At 37.9% G+C, this 12,225-nt stretch overlaps 1 protein-coding gene across 3 annotated transcripts in view; it reads right to left on the bottom strand.

The window, feature by feature from the left end:
• Nucleotides 1-12,225, bottom strand: part of Dh44 (corticotropin-releasing diuretic hormone 44) — a 43,086-nt gene that overhangs the window by 19,458 nt on the left and 11,403 nt on the right. Inside the window, exon 1 of one of the 3 annotated variants that reach the window (XM_076783476.1) lies at nucleotides 9,845-10,193. The exons of 1 other annotated variant lie outside the window; for it this stretch is intronic. The gene's annotated coding sequence lies outside the window, so the exon portion shown is untranslated. Of the gene's footprint in view, nucleotides 1-9,844; nucleotides 10,194-12,225 lie in introns of those variants that run through there. One more of the 3 variants, XM_076783477.1, reaches the window with a different exon arrangement.

Below are 12,225 nucleotides of genomic sequence, written 5' to 3'. Positions count from 1 at the left end.
TCTCTATCGCGAATAGAGAAATCAATATCCTCGGCTTCCGGAATATTATCTGCTATTTCCTTCGACTCTGTTCTTATTTTCTTCGCCATGCGCGCGCGCACGTCGAGGAAACCTTAGAGAGAAAACGATAGCGACGCAGTAAACTGAATACATTCCCCTGATATGTACGAAATCGTTATCACCTGTCGCTTACGTACAGCGAGCGAATGTTCAATGAAAAATACATTTCTCGAAAAATGAAATTCGTAACGCGAACGAATGACGCGCGAAAGGCATTCATATCCTTGCGAGGCAAGGGATCGAGGAAAACTTGCACGCATTCGAATTTAATCTATATAGAAAAATGGGGCAACGTTAATTTTCACAAATTTCGAGTTTAATATTTTTTTATATGCTTCCCCGTGCACTGTTTATGGTTTAAACTAAGCATTCTAATAATCAAGTATCCGAATAGTGTGTGAATCACGCGATTATTCGAATAGAGAAATTCAACAAGTAGTCTCTGTTCGAATTTATCGAACGCGCACAGTTGGTATTTGAAAGTTCCAAGTGCTTCGTTCTTGGCAGCTTAAACGAAGAAAATTTTCTATAAAACGTGTTCGTGCCACGGATAGGTAGCCATTGTAACGTCAGAAAACGCGCTGCCTTACGAATTCCCACCCTGTTGCTACAATTTTTTTCGCATTACACCATAACGACCGATAAACCTTTACCTTTTTACTTAACACGTCCAGATCCCATTTCGATCCTCCTGCCGGTGGGGAGAAAAAAAATTTTATGGCGTGTACTCAGAAGACACGGTGTTCCCTGATATTTTGAAATACACCTTCGGTTACGTGTTGTACGAAGCTACGAGGGCAAGTAAAAGCGCTGAGATGGACAGATCTCGGCATAGAAAATTTATAAACGCGTACACAGCGAATCGCGAAAGTAATCGTTAGGCATAAAATTTTTATTTTAAAGGTGAAAAGAGAAATGTAAGGGAAATATTGCTACGAAGAGAAGATACTTCGTTATCTGAGCTTTTAATCGTAATTGGAACATTAAACGCAGAGAACGACGTCGGGGGGAAAAGTATACGTAATTCGTGAGCTTATGTCAAGAGAAAGTAACAAATTGTTGGCAATAACAGCTTCGAAATTCGTAGATAAAGATACGACGTTGCAGGTTCCGTTTCCAGATGGAAACGGGTTCAATATACTATTCAATTCAGACGATCGTATTGTGACTCGGAGAATGGAGAAACCCAAAGCTTTGCTTGAAAAATTAAACTCACTCGTGAAACACGGCGCTCGGCTATAGAAGGAGTTGCAAATTCAATATTTATCGATACTGTATCGGGCAAAATAAAATATTTAAACGCTTCAGACGTTTCCGGCATTGAGTGCAACGAGATTAGAATTACAAAATTATTACTATTTCCGGCTGGGTAACAATAATAATAGCTGTTACGTGTAGTATAAATTGGATACAGATTTTCTAATAAATTTTATTTGATTTGCTCCATATTCGTGAAATAATATTAGCGTTATGTACATTCGTGAACATGCTTCCGTATATATGTAATAATACTGAAAGGCGTATGTTCGACGTGAAATAGGTGAGAACTTTGACGAAAAGTGCCTGAAACCAACCGTTAATGGAGTTGGTGGTTCTATGATGGTCTGGGCTGAAATGATTATAAACGATTCTGGTCCGATTTGTTAGATGAAGGCCATCGAGGGACGTGGTAACGTACTTCGATAAGAAATTTCTAAACGAGCATGATTCACTATTGATCATTTAATTTCGAGCAGCTGTAACTTCGTTAGTTTCAGGAATAAACTCTTGCAAACATATTTTAAAATGTTCTTTAAGAAAATTTTTTCGTAGGTTGATAGTACGTAGAAGATGCCCTTAATCCATGCCTAGCGAGATCACGGACAGTTGATTTTAAAAACGAATATTTCCCTATTTACGTATTCTCGCCGCTTTACGAAGTAACCGACTGTTGCATCACGCAATATTAGCATACGGAATATCTGCACAGGAATCGGGAGCGTTGCTGATAAGCCAATAAAAAGAACTTGCAGAGTCTAAATAACGGAGCTCCGCCGCATCTAGCATTGCTCGCGTAGAAGGATACAACTTTACAACGTTCTGCAAGAAACACCGAAAGCAAATCGGCTGACAGTTACGCTCGTATTCAGGTAAGCGGACACAAAAGAAATTCCTCGCGTTTCAGAAGCATTCCAATGTAATCGGAAATGGGGTTTGCATGGTAATCGCGCGGAGGCTCGACTTGCCCCGCGATCATTAAATAACTTTTAGCCACCCAGAAGATTACACTTGAATCATTATCCTAGACGACGCGGCGCCTTCTGCCAGTTTTTTCATCATTACCACCGGAAGAGGAATTTACAGGCCAAGAGGGGATTTTTTAAGAAAATTAATCGCGCTCTTTAGAGTTTATGGGATTAATCCTGTTCAGCCTTGACTCTGAACGACGTATGTTCTTTTTTTTTCTGTGACCTAACTCGTAAAGCACTGTACGCTTGGCGTTGTCCTTCGCCACTGAAACGAATGGGATCCTGGACTTGGTATACGACCAACAGTTGTAATACTTATCTGTAGAGTGGAAGACATCAAAATTTTCTTTAATTAGATACCACGTTTAATTCAAATTCGAATTTAATAATTGATTATATATTAAATTGCGATTACATTCAATACGATAGGTAGTTGTCGTTTACTCTTATCGTATTATTTAATAATTGCGTCAGCCAAAATTGGAATAAAGCCACCTTGTATGGCGTCTTTGACACAGCAGAGCACGGGCTCTTAGTAACAGAGCATAACTTCATGCTCACGGTCAGGGGTGTCGTGCTGACAGAAAGAGGAAAATGAGTCACGAATGCCATTGTGTATAAAGATTTGCTCAAAGTTGTCGCATCAGGTAGATACAATCGCCCGAATTAATGCCGTCGCAGCGTCTGGTTTACCGAACGCGTTGCTTAGTTGCTGCCAAGCACATAAACCAATAAACAACAATAGACTCTAATTGTCTGAACTGTCTTGTCTCCCGATCTGTTTGGATAAATAGAGTTTCGTTGTAGTTCGCGTAGAAATAATAGGATTTTGGGACTAAGAAAAGCGATTAGATATGTCCGAGTTAAATATAACTATTGCGGTAATTTAATGAAATAAAATTCCGTTTCTTTCCTCAATACTTTCCGGACACTGGCGATCGAAAATTACAACAGATCAACGGAGACGAAGTGCGTTTCCACAATGAACTCGCGATAACGATTTCAGCTCTTTGGCGCCGGCCACGGCGATAATTCGATGCCATTTTAACCGACAGTCGCGTAATTGCTTCTAATTTTACGCATTTTTATCGGTTATCGCTCGCGCGTCGATTCTTTTTCTATTCTGCGAAGGCGAATCGTGTCGCATGGGATACACGCATGTAGCGACGGACGTTTGAACTGTGCCTTTTGTATTCACAATTTGTGTTTTTTCTCCTCGTTCATTTTTGCTCTTCGGTTATTAAATTTCAATGTTATTTGTTATATTCTTTGATTTTACCCGATAATGATAATTTATTACCGTCCGATACTGTGCTGCACTTTGTACTGTTGTTCTGTTAATATTGGAAAATTTTACATATTTAAATAAATCATATCGAACAAAATTCAAATTTTAGATTTATTCGTAAACTAACTTCCGTTTACGTTTTGTTTCTATACTGGTTGGTTAATTAAAATGTACTGACAGATTTTTAAATTTTGTTATCAAATTCGAAACATAGATTAGTATCATTTTGCTTTTTTAGAAAATTATTATATGATGGTGTGGGGACTGGTATTGATACGATAACTTTCAAAATATTTTTTGCTATTGTTGGATAATTGTGTATCAAAGTGTAAATTGGCCCTCGTGTAAAAATGAGTTTGACATTTCTGATTTATGCGATTGACTTTCTCGTCACTGACGCTCGAATCACATACACACGTAAGATTAATTACCGGTCTATCACGAAAACCAGTTACTCGATCGTTGGACTAATCTATTCGATTATTAGGGATAATAACCGGCAGTTCGATATAGCTTCGATTCTGACTCTAGTGGCAGTTAGGTGCGAGCAACACCGTCCGAATTATTAATCGGTTTGCGTTCCATTTACTGCGTCGAATTCAGGAATAGATGTACGCCTATTTAATTTCTATCCGATGTAAGCAATTTACACTTTGCACCCTATAATTTCTACGTAATTGATGCAAATTTCATAGCGTTGCATATAAAACATAGTATAGTTAATGAAGAAGCAGATCACAGCAATATAGATATCGTCTATCATACTCTTTGCCCTATATACTATCTTTATACAATAGTCTAAAATTATCACCACTTAACCTATAAATAAGAGGGAATATACTATTTAAGTAGATGCTTAAGGAGTTTGTCTAAATTACAGATGAATAAAAATTTATTATTCTTTTACCCTTTCTTAAAGGATTCAAGCCTTGAAAACATTATTCTTAGATGTTCAATTGAAATCTCTAAATACTCTATAATATATTTTAATATTATATGCTAAACTTAATATTTATACATATTATATATTTAATATTATATACAAAACTCAACTCAATATCTTTAATAAAATGTTCCTTTTTTACAATTTGGAAAAGTTGACAAATTTGACAAAAAAAATAAAAGTATGATTAAGCTCTCAGTTATTTCTGCTCTTTCTCGTGACTTTCTGTCATCGAGCAAGATAATTACCTCGTGTTAATTTAACTAATTACTTTTTTATTTGTGTTTTTCTGCTCAATTTCACACTGACGACTTAAATAAACTATCGTTCGTGTTTTTTTCCTGTAACCCGACAAAATACACTGATAAGTAAACATTTGAAAATTTGAAAATTATAACGATTCGAAGGTGTGGGCTCGAAGTCACGTCGTGACATAAAGTGGGTTTAAATTCACGGTTGTGAATAGTAGCGGAATTCTCGACGTAAAGGATAGGCGAAAAATGTTCCGTGCAATCCCTACGTATCGAATCCCATCGGAATCGTGGAAACACGCGCGGCAACAGCCACGCACATCAAACAGAACTGCGCTACGGTATTAATCTTCGCGTTCGTGAGTTATGTATGAGTTTCCACAGGATGTACTTTTCACCGATCGATCCAAGGATCCGGGTGAATTTTACGATGGCTCGGCGCGTCGACCCGATGCATAATATTATCGAACCGAGTTAATTCAATTTACAGCAAGGGATATCTCGATAATTTTGTTAAAACAAGCCGTCAACGGGCGCCATTGTCGGTGATGGAACAATTGGCTGTACAGGAGGAGACGTTTAAAACCGATCACCCGACCATGCACAAAGGTGGGCAAAATTTTATTCGAACAATAGGTGCCCGAATAATATTATTTGCTAAAGGATTCCTTCGGCAAACATTATTTTTGAAATAAATATACGTTGAAGAAAACCTATCGTTTTTGGTTAATAAAGAAACGGATAATCTATTACTATCGATACAAATTGAATCCAATTCTTTAACAATACGAACGTCAAGAAGACTAATTTGATAATTACATTCCATCTCCGATGTGAATTTTTATCTGTCGTATCTAGTATTAAAAATATCGAAAGTAAGATTGACATATTTCTTGTTTAAGTAAATTAAAATACCATCCAAGCGATGGAAATAGAAACAGGTTGTTTATGTAACTCTTGAAAATTCTGAGAAGATTGGAAAGAGGAAGTTGGAAGAGCTAAAATAAACGACCTTAAAGGAAAAAGAAATTAAATTATCTTCTAATTTAGTTCTAATGTCGTTTGTAGTTTTATTCGTCGAAATAAACTGCTTTAAACCTTAATACACGAAACAAAAGACAATTTTCTTTTATTTAATAACAAAATTTACTTTTTCATGCTTTCTACATTGATTTTTTTGTATCCTTCTCCCAAGAGTGCAAGAGATCAAATACTAAATCAAAAGGGGGTCAAGTAGATACAAGAATTTTCAATATCGCCAGATGATATATGAGAAAATTTATTTATAACTATGCTTACTTTGGTTCAGTTAAACTGCAGGTGTCGTTTACCGCGATGCTACAAGTGGCAGCCCTCTTTTGACGCTTGTCGAGAAATCAACCGAGACAATAAACAGATTCGATATTTTACAGCTGTTTTTTATTTTCTACATTGGAAGGAAAGCAGTACGACACGATATCGGGTCTTCGGAAGGCAACAAAACCGTTATCTCAAAGGAGGCATATCAAAGACATTTCAAGAACTCCTGCCAGACCAATCGTGTATTTCTTCAAGAGGGCTGTATTCTGGACAATTGGTAATAAAATTTATTATTTTAGGAAAACGTATTGAAAAATGAAATTGATCTTCGTACGTCTTACTACCTTTTTTTTTTAAATGAGAAGAAGAGATGCAGAGTTCTTTGCACGCCATCGAGATTCACACCTACTTCGACAAAAACAAAAAATACCGACGCGTTGGATCCCCCTTGAAATCGAGCGTATTTTTTTTTTCTCTATCATAGAGAAATAAACGAATTATTCAGTTAGTCGGTTTTAAACGCCTCACCCTGTATTCCGTGCTCGATCTCGCGGAGCGTTTCCCGCGCAACGGCCCAACGGGAAATCGATCGCGCCGCGTTCTCGAAACTTTCGACGGGTTCTCGATTGTCGGCGATCAGTACGATTGAAATTCGAAAGAAATCGAATTAACTACTGCCTGGCTCACGCTTCCGGAAACGCTTGCAGGTTATAGCGAATACAGGAATTAGAAACGACCGTTTCCTGAACGTTGAAAACTTTGAATCAAGTTGGATAGAAAACGAGAGGGAGAGGGAAACGGTATAGTAATTCACGGGGGAACTGAGATTGTACCGGAGCCCCGTTTCTAAAGTCATATCCCTTTCAACCGGAGAAGCACCCAAAGGGAACTCTAGTTTTCCAGACGTCTTTATCGCGCGTCCGTAGGATTCTCGAACTACAAAAGGGTCCGAGTGCAGGTGTTAGAAAATAAGAATCGTATTTCCAATTATCGTCCGACTTGCACGAACTTCCAGAAAACGGGATAACATTTTTATTCGACAGGTCTCGTTCGCGGCTAATAATCAACTTTGATTGTATTTTTTTTTTTAAGTTTCAAGTTTTTGCACATCCAATATTGCGCAATAAACGTATAGGTGACTGTCCAGTTTGTGAGTCAGTAGTAACGGAAAAAAGTTTGTCGGATACAAACTTCTTTTCGTAAATTTGGCGAAAGTTTTCGAATCAGTAGCGAATAACTCTCTCGTTATGACTTATATTGAGACCTTCGTAAGATCCATATATCCCTTGAAGAATCTCGCGCACGATAAGTTTTTCTTTGGTGACGGAATGAGGGGATATGGACGAGCGAATACCTAATCCTTCCAAATCCTTTAACGCCTTTCTTCCAACTTTAGGTTTATGAACATCAGAGAAAGCACAAAATAACCGTCTCTGTATAAATACGAAAGCTTTCCATCTAAAGAGTAAGGTACAATTCCATTCTATTTAATTCCTAATTATTTATTCTGTTACTTTACTGAAATAAAATATTCTTTGAAAAAAAGTAAATACTATAACTACTTTTTATTTTTAAAAACTAGCTAAAATTCTCGTATTTTATACGTGATTATAATCTGCAACTACTTGCGGAGCACATTTGTTAAGCTGAAACATCTCTTTGTAGGCCAGAAATTATCTTTGCTCGTTTATTACAGACTAAAATTGTAATAATTAATTAAAGTCGAGCTGAGGATTCATCGCATATTACGTATTCTTTTGCACGTTTTAACCAATTACTCAGAAGGTACTTATGATTCCGAAATACGACCTAAAATAAAAAATTCAATTTACTCGTTTAATCCTTTCTGTTGTTTAGTAACTTCATCGTTGGCAGAGTGGCCCTTACCGTTCGAGCCTCGTAGAGAACAATTCGGAAAATTAAATCGTGTAACGTTGAGTCATTCATCGTAGAACCACTTATGAGACAAACAAGAATCGAACGCGTCTGTTTGGACGTTTAAATTTCACCCATCGATCGAAAGGATCTCAAAATGACATTTGAATGCGAATCGAAATCGCGAACATAAAATAACCAATTCTCGATACGCGTCAACCAACGCGTATGGAATCAGACGTATGAACGCCATACGTTTTGTAGTGCAATATAGAAGAATCCAATATTCCCAATAGCCATAAGGGTCATACCGAGGTCTACAGTCCCTTTGGGTCTGTATCCAATCGCAGAAAAGAACAAAAAGGAAAACAAAGATCGCAATTATTGCGACAACAAAAATGAAGAATCGTCTTTATTTTCTATTAGACTGTTTCTTTTTATTTTTCCCTTTCCTCGAATCCTTCTTTTGCAGGTGAATCGATGAGAATCACCGAGGATATTCTTTAGTTAGTAATATTATAAAATACACTGTATCGATGTGCCCCATAGGTAATGTATCAACTTGCCCCTTAAGCAGTGTTTATATGAACATGTTATTATACAAAAAATTAATACATGGAAACATAAACAGCTTTATAATGGTTAAATAATTATTAAAATAGGATGTGCCAAAGCGTGTTGTGACCTACTCGTACCTGTTAATTTTTTGTCCAGAACGGAGAAGAGAAAAGAACGTGACCAAGTCGAGTTCGCATAGTTGTTACACAGTCTCGACGACGTGTAATGGGTTTCTTTTTTCAAATTACAGTCCGTTGTAAACACCCGGGTTGGCATGATAAACCCGCGTCGTCTTAATGTATTATTCACGTCGAGGCAAGATTTCTTTCCCCCGAGCACGCGACGCGACGCGACGCGACGCGACATCACGCGAAGACTCTGCACGTCTGATCATTAACCTCTCGCGTTAATTAGCAGGTACGTACAGTGAAAACTATGCCGAAGTGTGATCGTAAAACGGTAAATCGGGGAAGAGTTTCGGACCCACGTGATCTGTCTATCGAGAATTCGTACGTTGTAAACTCTAACGAAACGCTCGTGGAAGCTGTCAGTAGTTATCTACGAACGGAGACAATTAATCAATGTGTTTCATTCTTATAATTTTTAAATGACGTTTATTTAGAAAATTGTTTAGAAAGTCTACGAAGATCGTGTATAAAAATGACTCTTTTTCCAACGATTGCCAAAAACAGCCATTTTTCAACATTGTCCGTCGTCCGCCAACAATTACTCCCCTAGAAACGAGTCCAAGGATAAAATATATTTTCTATCTTGTTGCTTTTTGTTTGTACCGTGATAAATGCATGCAACAGATGTTTCGCGAACGTCGATATGAAACTTGTTTCTATTCGTATAATTGATTGCTATTCCTGGCAAAAGCCCACGAAGGATGAGGTTCGATTATTCGTAGAGTATAATTTTTCTTGCCTTTCGCGCGTCACTTTACAATTCTCTCTTACCCTATCTTACCTTTCTTTCGCACACCATGAACTAGGTACATCGTAGTTTGAAATATTAAAAAGAGCGTATATTAATCGACCGCACTAACAAGAAACACGACGAGTTTTTCGGCTAATCCACAGTCCGAGACAGACGTTGAAATTATACTGGCACCGCGAAGCGCGCCGCCGCGAACTTCCCAGATAAATCGCCCACGATATTTCGATTAATTACTCAATAACGGTTCGTCAAAACGAAAAAGAAGATAAGACAGAAATGTCGATACCGGAACTGGCGAGAATTAATATAATCGTTTACCGCGACCCCGACGCGATCTCTCTCGTCTCGTATCACCGAGACGTCGACGAAAACGACGCGACGTGGGGAAAAAAACGACACGTACCTTAGAAATTACGAGGTTGTGGTCGGCGATCGGTTCGTTTCACCCCTCGGTCTTCGTCACGGATGAAAAATCTTCCTTTTCGATCGCGGTCGAAAAACAACTCGAAAGATTATATACGTGCGAATATCGTCGGGGACGCGATTACGAGGAATCCTCGAACGAACCTTTCAGCTTATCGAGCCGCGATTCTAACTAAGCAACTTCCGGTCCTCTCGAGCTCGGTTGCTGCCTGTACCGTATCCGTTCGGGAAATTCTTCAATTATGATTCTCGTCGGTCGCAGATAACCGAGCCAGCTTCGTCCTGGGATAACAGGTGGTACGCCGGAGTTCCTCACCGTTCAGAGTACTAACGACGTGTGACGTCGACGGTTCGGTGCGAGGGGGCTTTTATAGCGACCGTGCCGGCTCGGCTCGACTACGCTCGACACTGCTTGCCGTCAAGGAGCTCTTGGCCCTACAAACCGATTCCTTCCTTCGATCTATTGTTCCACTCTGACGACCTACGAATCGTCGATTGTCTCGAGAAAAATTAACGGAAAGACCGTTTATATAGAATTTTTTTTTTACTAAGAAACCACCAGCGCGAATGATATGAAATTTTAATATCAAATCGTAGACTATATTTCTTGCGCTTTGGCATTTTTTAATGTTCACGATACGAATACCGTCCGCTTGCAAAAATGACGCTAAGCAAAGGGGGAAAAGAAGGTATTGTTTAGAGAATTTATTGCAAGGAAACTGTAAGCTCAAATAATTTGGAATTTTAACAGGAAGTTACACAATATATCTACTATGATATTTTTTACCGATCACAGTGTTATCTATAGATGTTTTTGTAAAAAATGATTATAATCAATTTGGCGCGCGAGTCTCGTGTTTTTCGTGTCTCGTAATTGCTTCTCGCAATTTTTGCCAGCAACAACATCGTCCATATTTTAAATGGATCATTACCGAAGACGAAGAATGGTGTTTGTACACGATTACGAAGAAACGATAAGAGTGTATGAGTCGTGGCGAACAAGCAGCGTATCGAGCAAAGACCTATCTCCACCCTCCGAAGACGATGTAACGCATTTGGTGGAATAGGGAAGGTATAATTCACTACAAATTGCTTGAGAACTATCGAACAATTAATGTAGAACTGTACAGCCAATATCTTCGATCGAATAACGCTATTAATCGTAAACTTGGGGTGATCCACGATACGATAACGCCCCGACCGCACGTTGCAGCGACAAAAATGGTTACAGAGGAACTTGGCCGAGAAGTCCTACGTTCGTTTTATGTCGCCTCTGATTTCTGATTGAATGGAGTTTTCTTAGGAATAAATAAACATTCCTTTTTAATACGTAATTGCAAATTTGATCAAAACCATTTATTATTCAGACTAAAATAATTAATTTCCCACCTAAGTATTCCTACAATAAAAAGAAGTTTCGTATTCACTGTTTTTTCATTTAAATAACTGACTGCAAGTCTTTATCGAGCACTAGTGATTTCATCGATTACGGTTCGATTTTCCTTTACATCGTAGCATTCCTTCAATAGCAATCGTTGGCATGTAAAAACTTTGAAAGTCTGCAAACAAAGCGAATGTTTTTCTAAAAAATCGTGTGTGTGTATGTAATCGAATTAATTTCTTTTTGTAGCTATTCTTTTGTAATCATCCATTGAGTTTTATTGGAAACCCGAAGACAAACTTCAATTAAGTTTGTTTGCTGTCCCATATTTCCGTTTATTCTGTTTTCCGCGGACATACCAGCTTTCGGCCTCCATGGCCTATATAACCAATATTTAACCTTCGAACATTTTACTGCGTAGCACACTGTCAAATAAACACATCCAAGAACTTGAAATTCTCATTTTAATCATTTAACGATATCTCTTCGATTCTTTGAAAAGTAGTTGTATTTCTCATTACGTTCGTAAACAAAAAATAGTACCCAAAATTATCAAGTATCAACTCCAGTGACGATTATCAAAAAATTGCATTTTAGAAACAATAATTTTGAAAGGTTACGAACTGTTCATTGCCTAATCAAACACAACTTACCGCCGTAATGGTATTTATTATCGACATTTTGATAACAACAGCTCGTCTAATTTCAATATTACATAGTTTCTGAATCACGTTACGCATGATGAATCCATAATTAGACTATTTGCATTTTGCACGCATTTGCCGGGTGTGTTTATTATGAAAATACAGCATCTGCGTCGGAATTAAATTTTCGGTAATGAAGTTAATCGAGGACTATTACCTATTACAACGTACCGTAGTCGACAATAGCATTAATTATATTTGAATACAGATTCATGTTGCATTATCTCGAATCGTAAACTCTGGGAAAATTCGACCTGTAATCTTTGAACTCGTACG

This window comes from Colletes latitarsis, chromosome 2, assembly GCF_051014445.1.
Source record: "Colletes latitarsis isolate SP2378_abdomen chromosome 2, iyColLati1, whole genome shotgun sequence".
NCBI lineage: Eukaryota > Metazoa > Arthropoda > Insecta > Hymenoptera > Colletidae > Colletes > Colletes latitarsis.
This window is presented reverse-complemented; position numbering and strand designations above follow the sequence as displayed.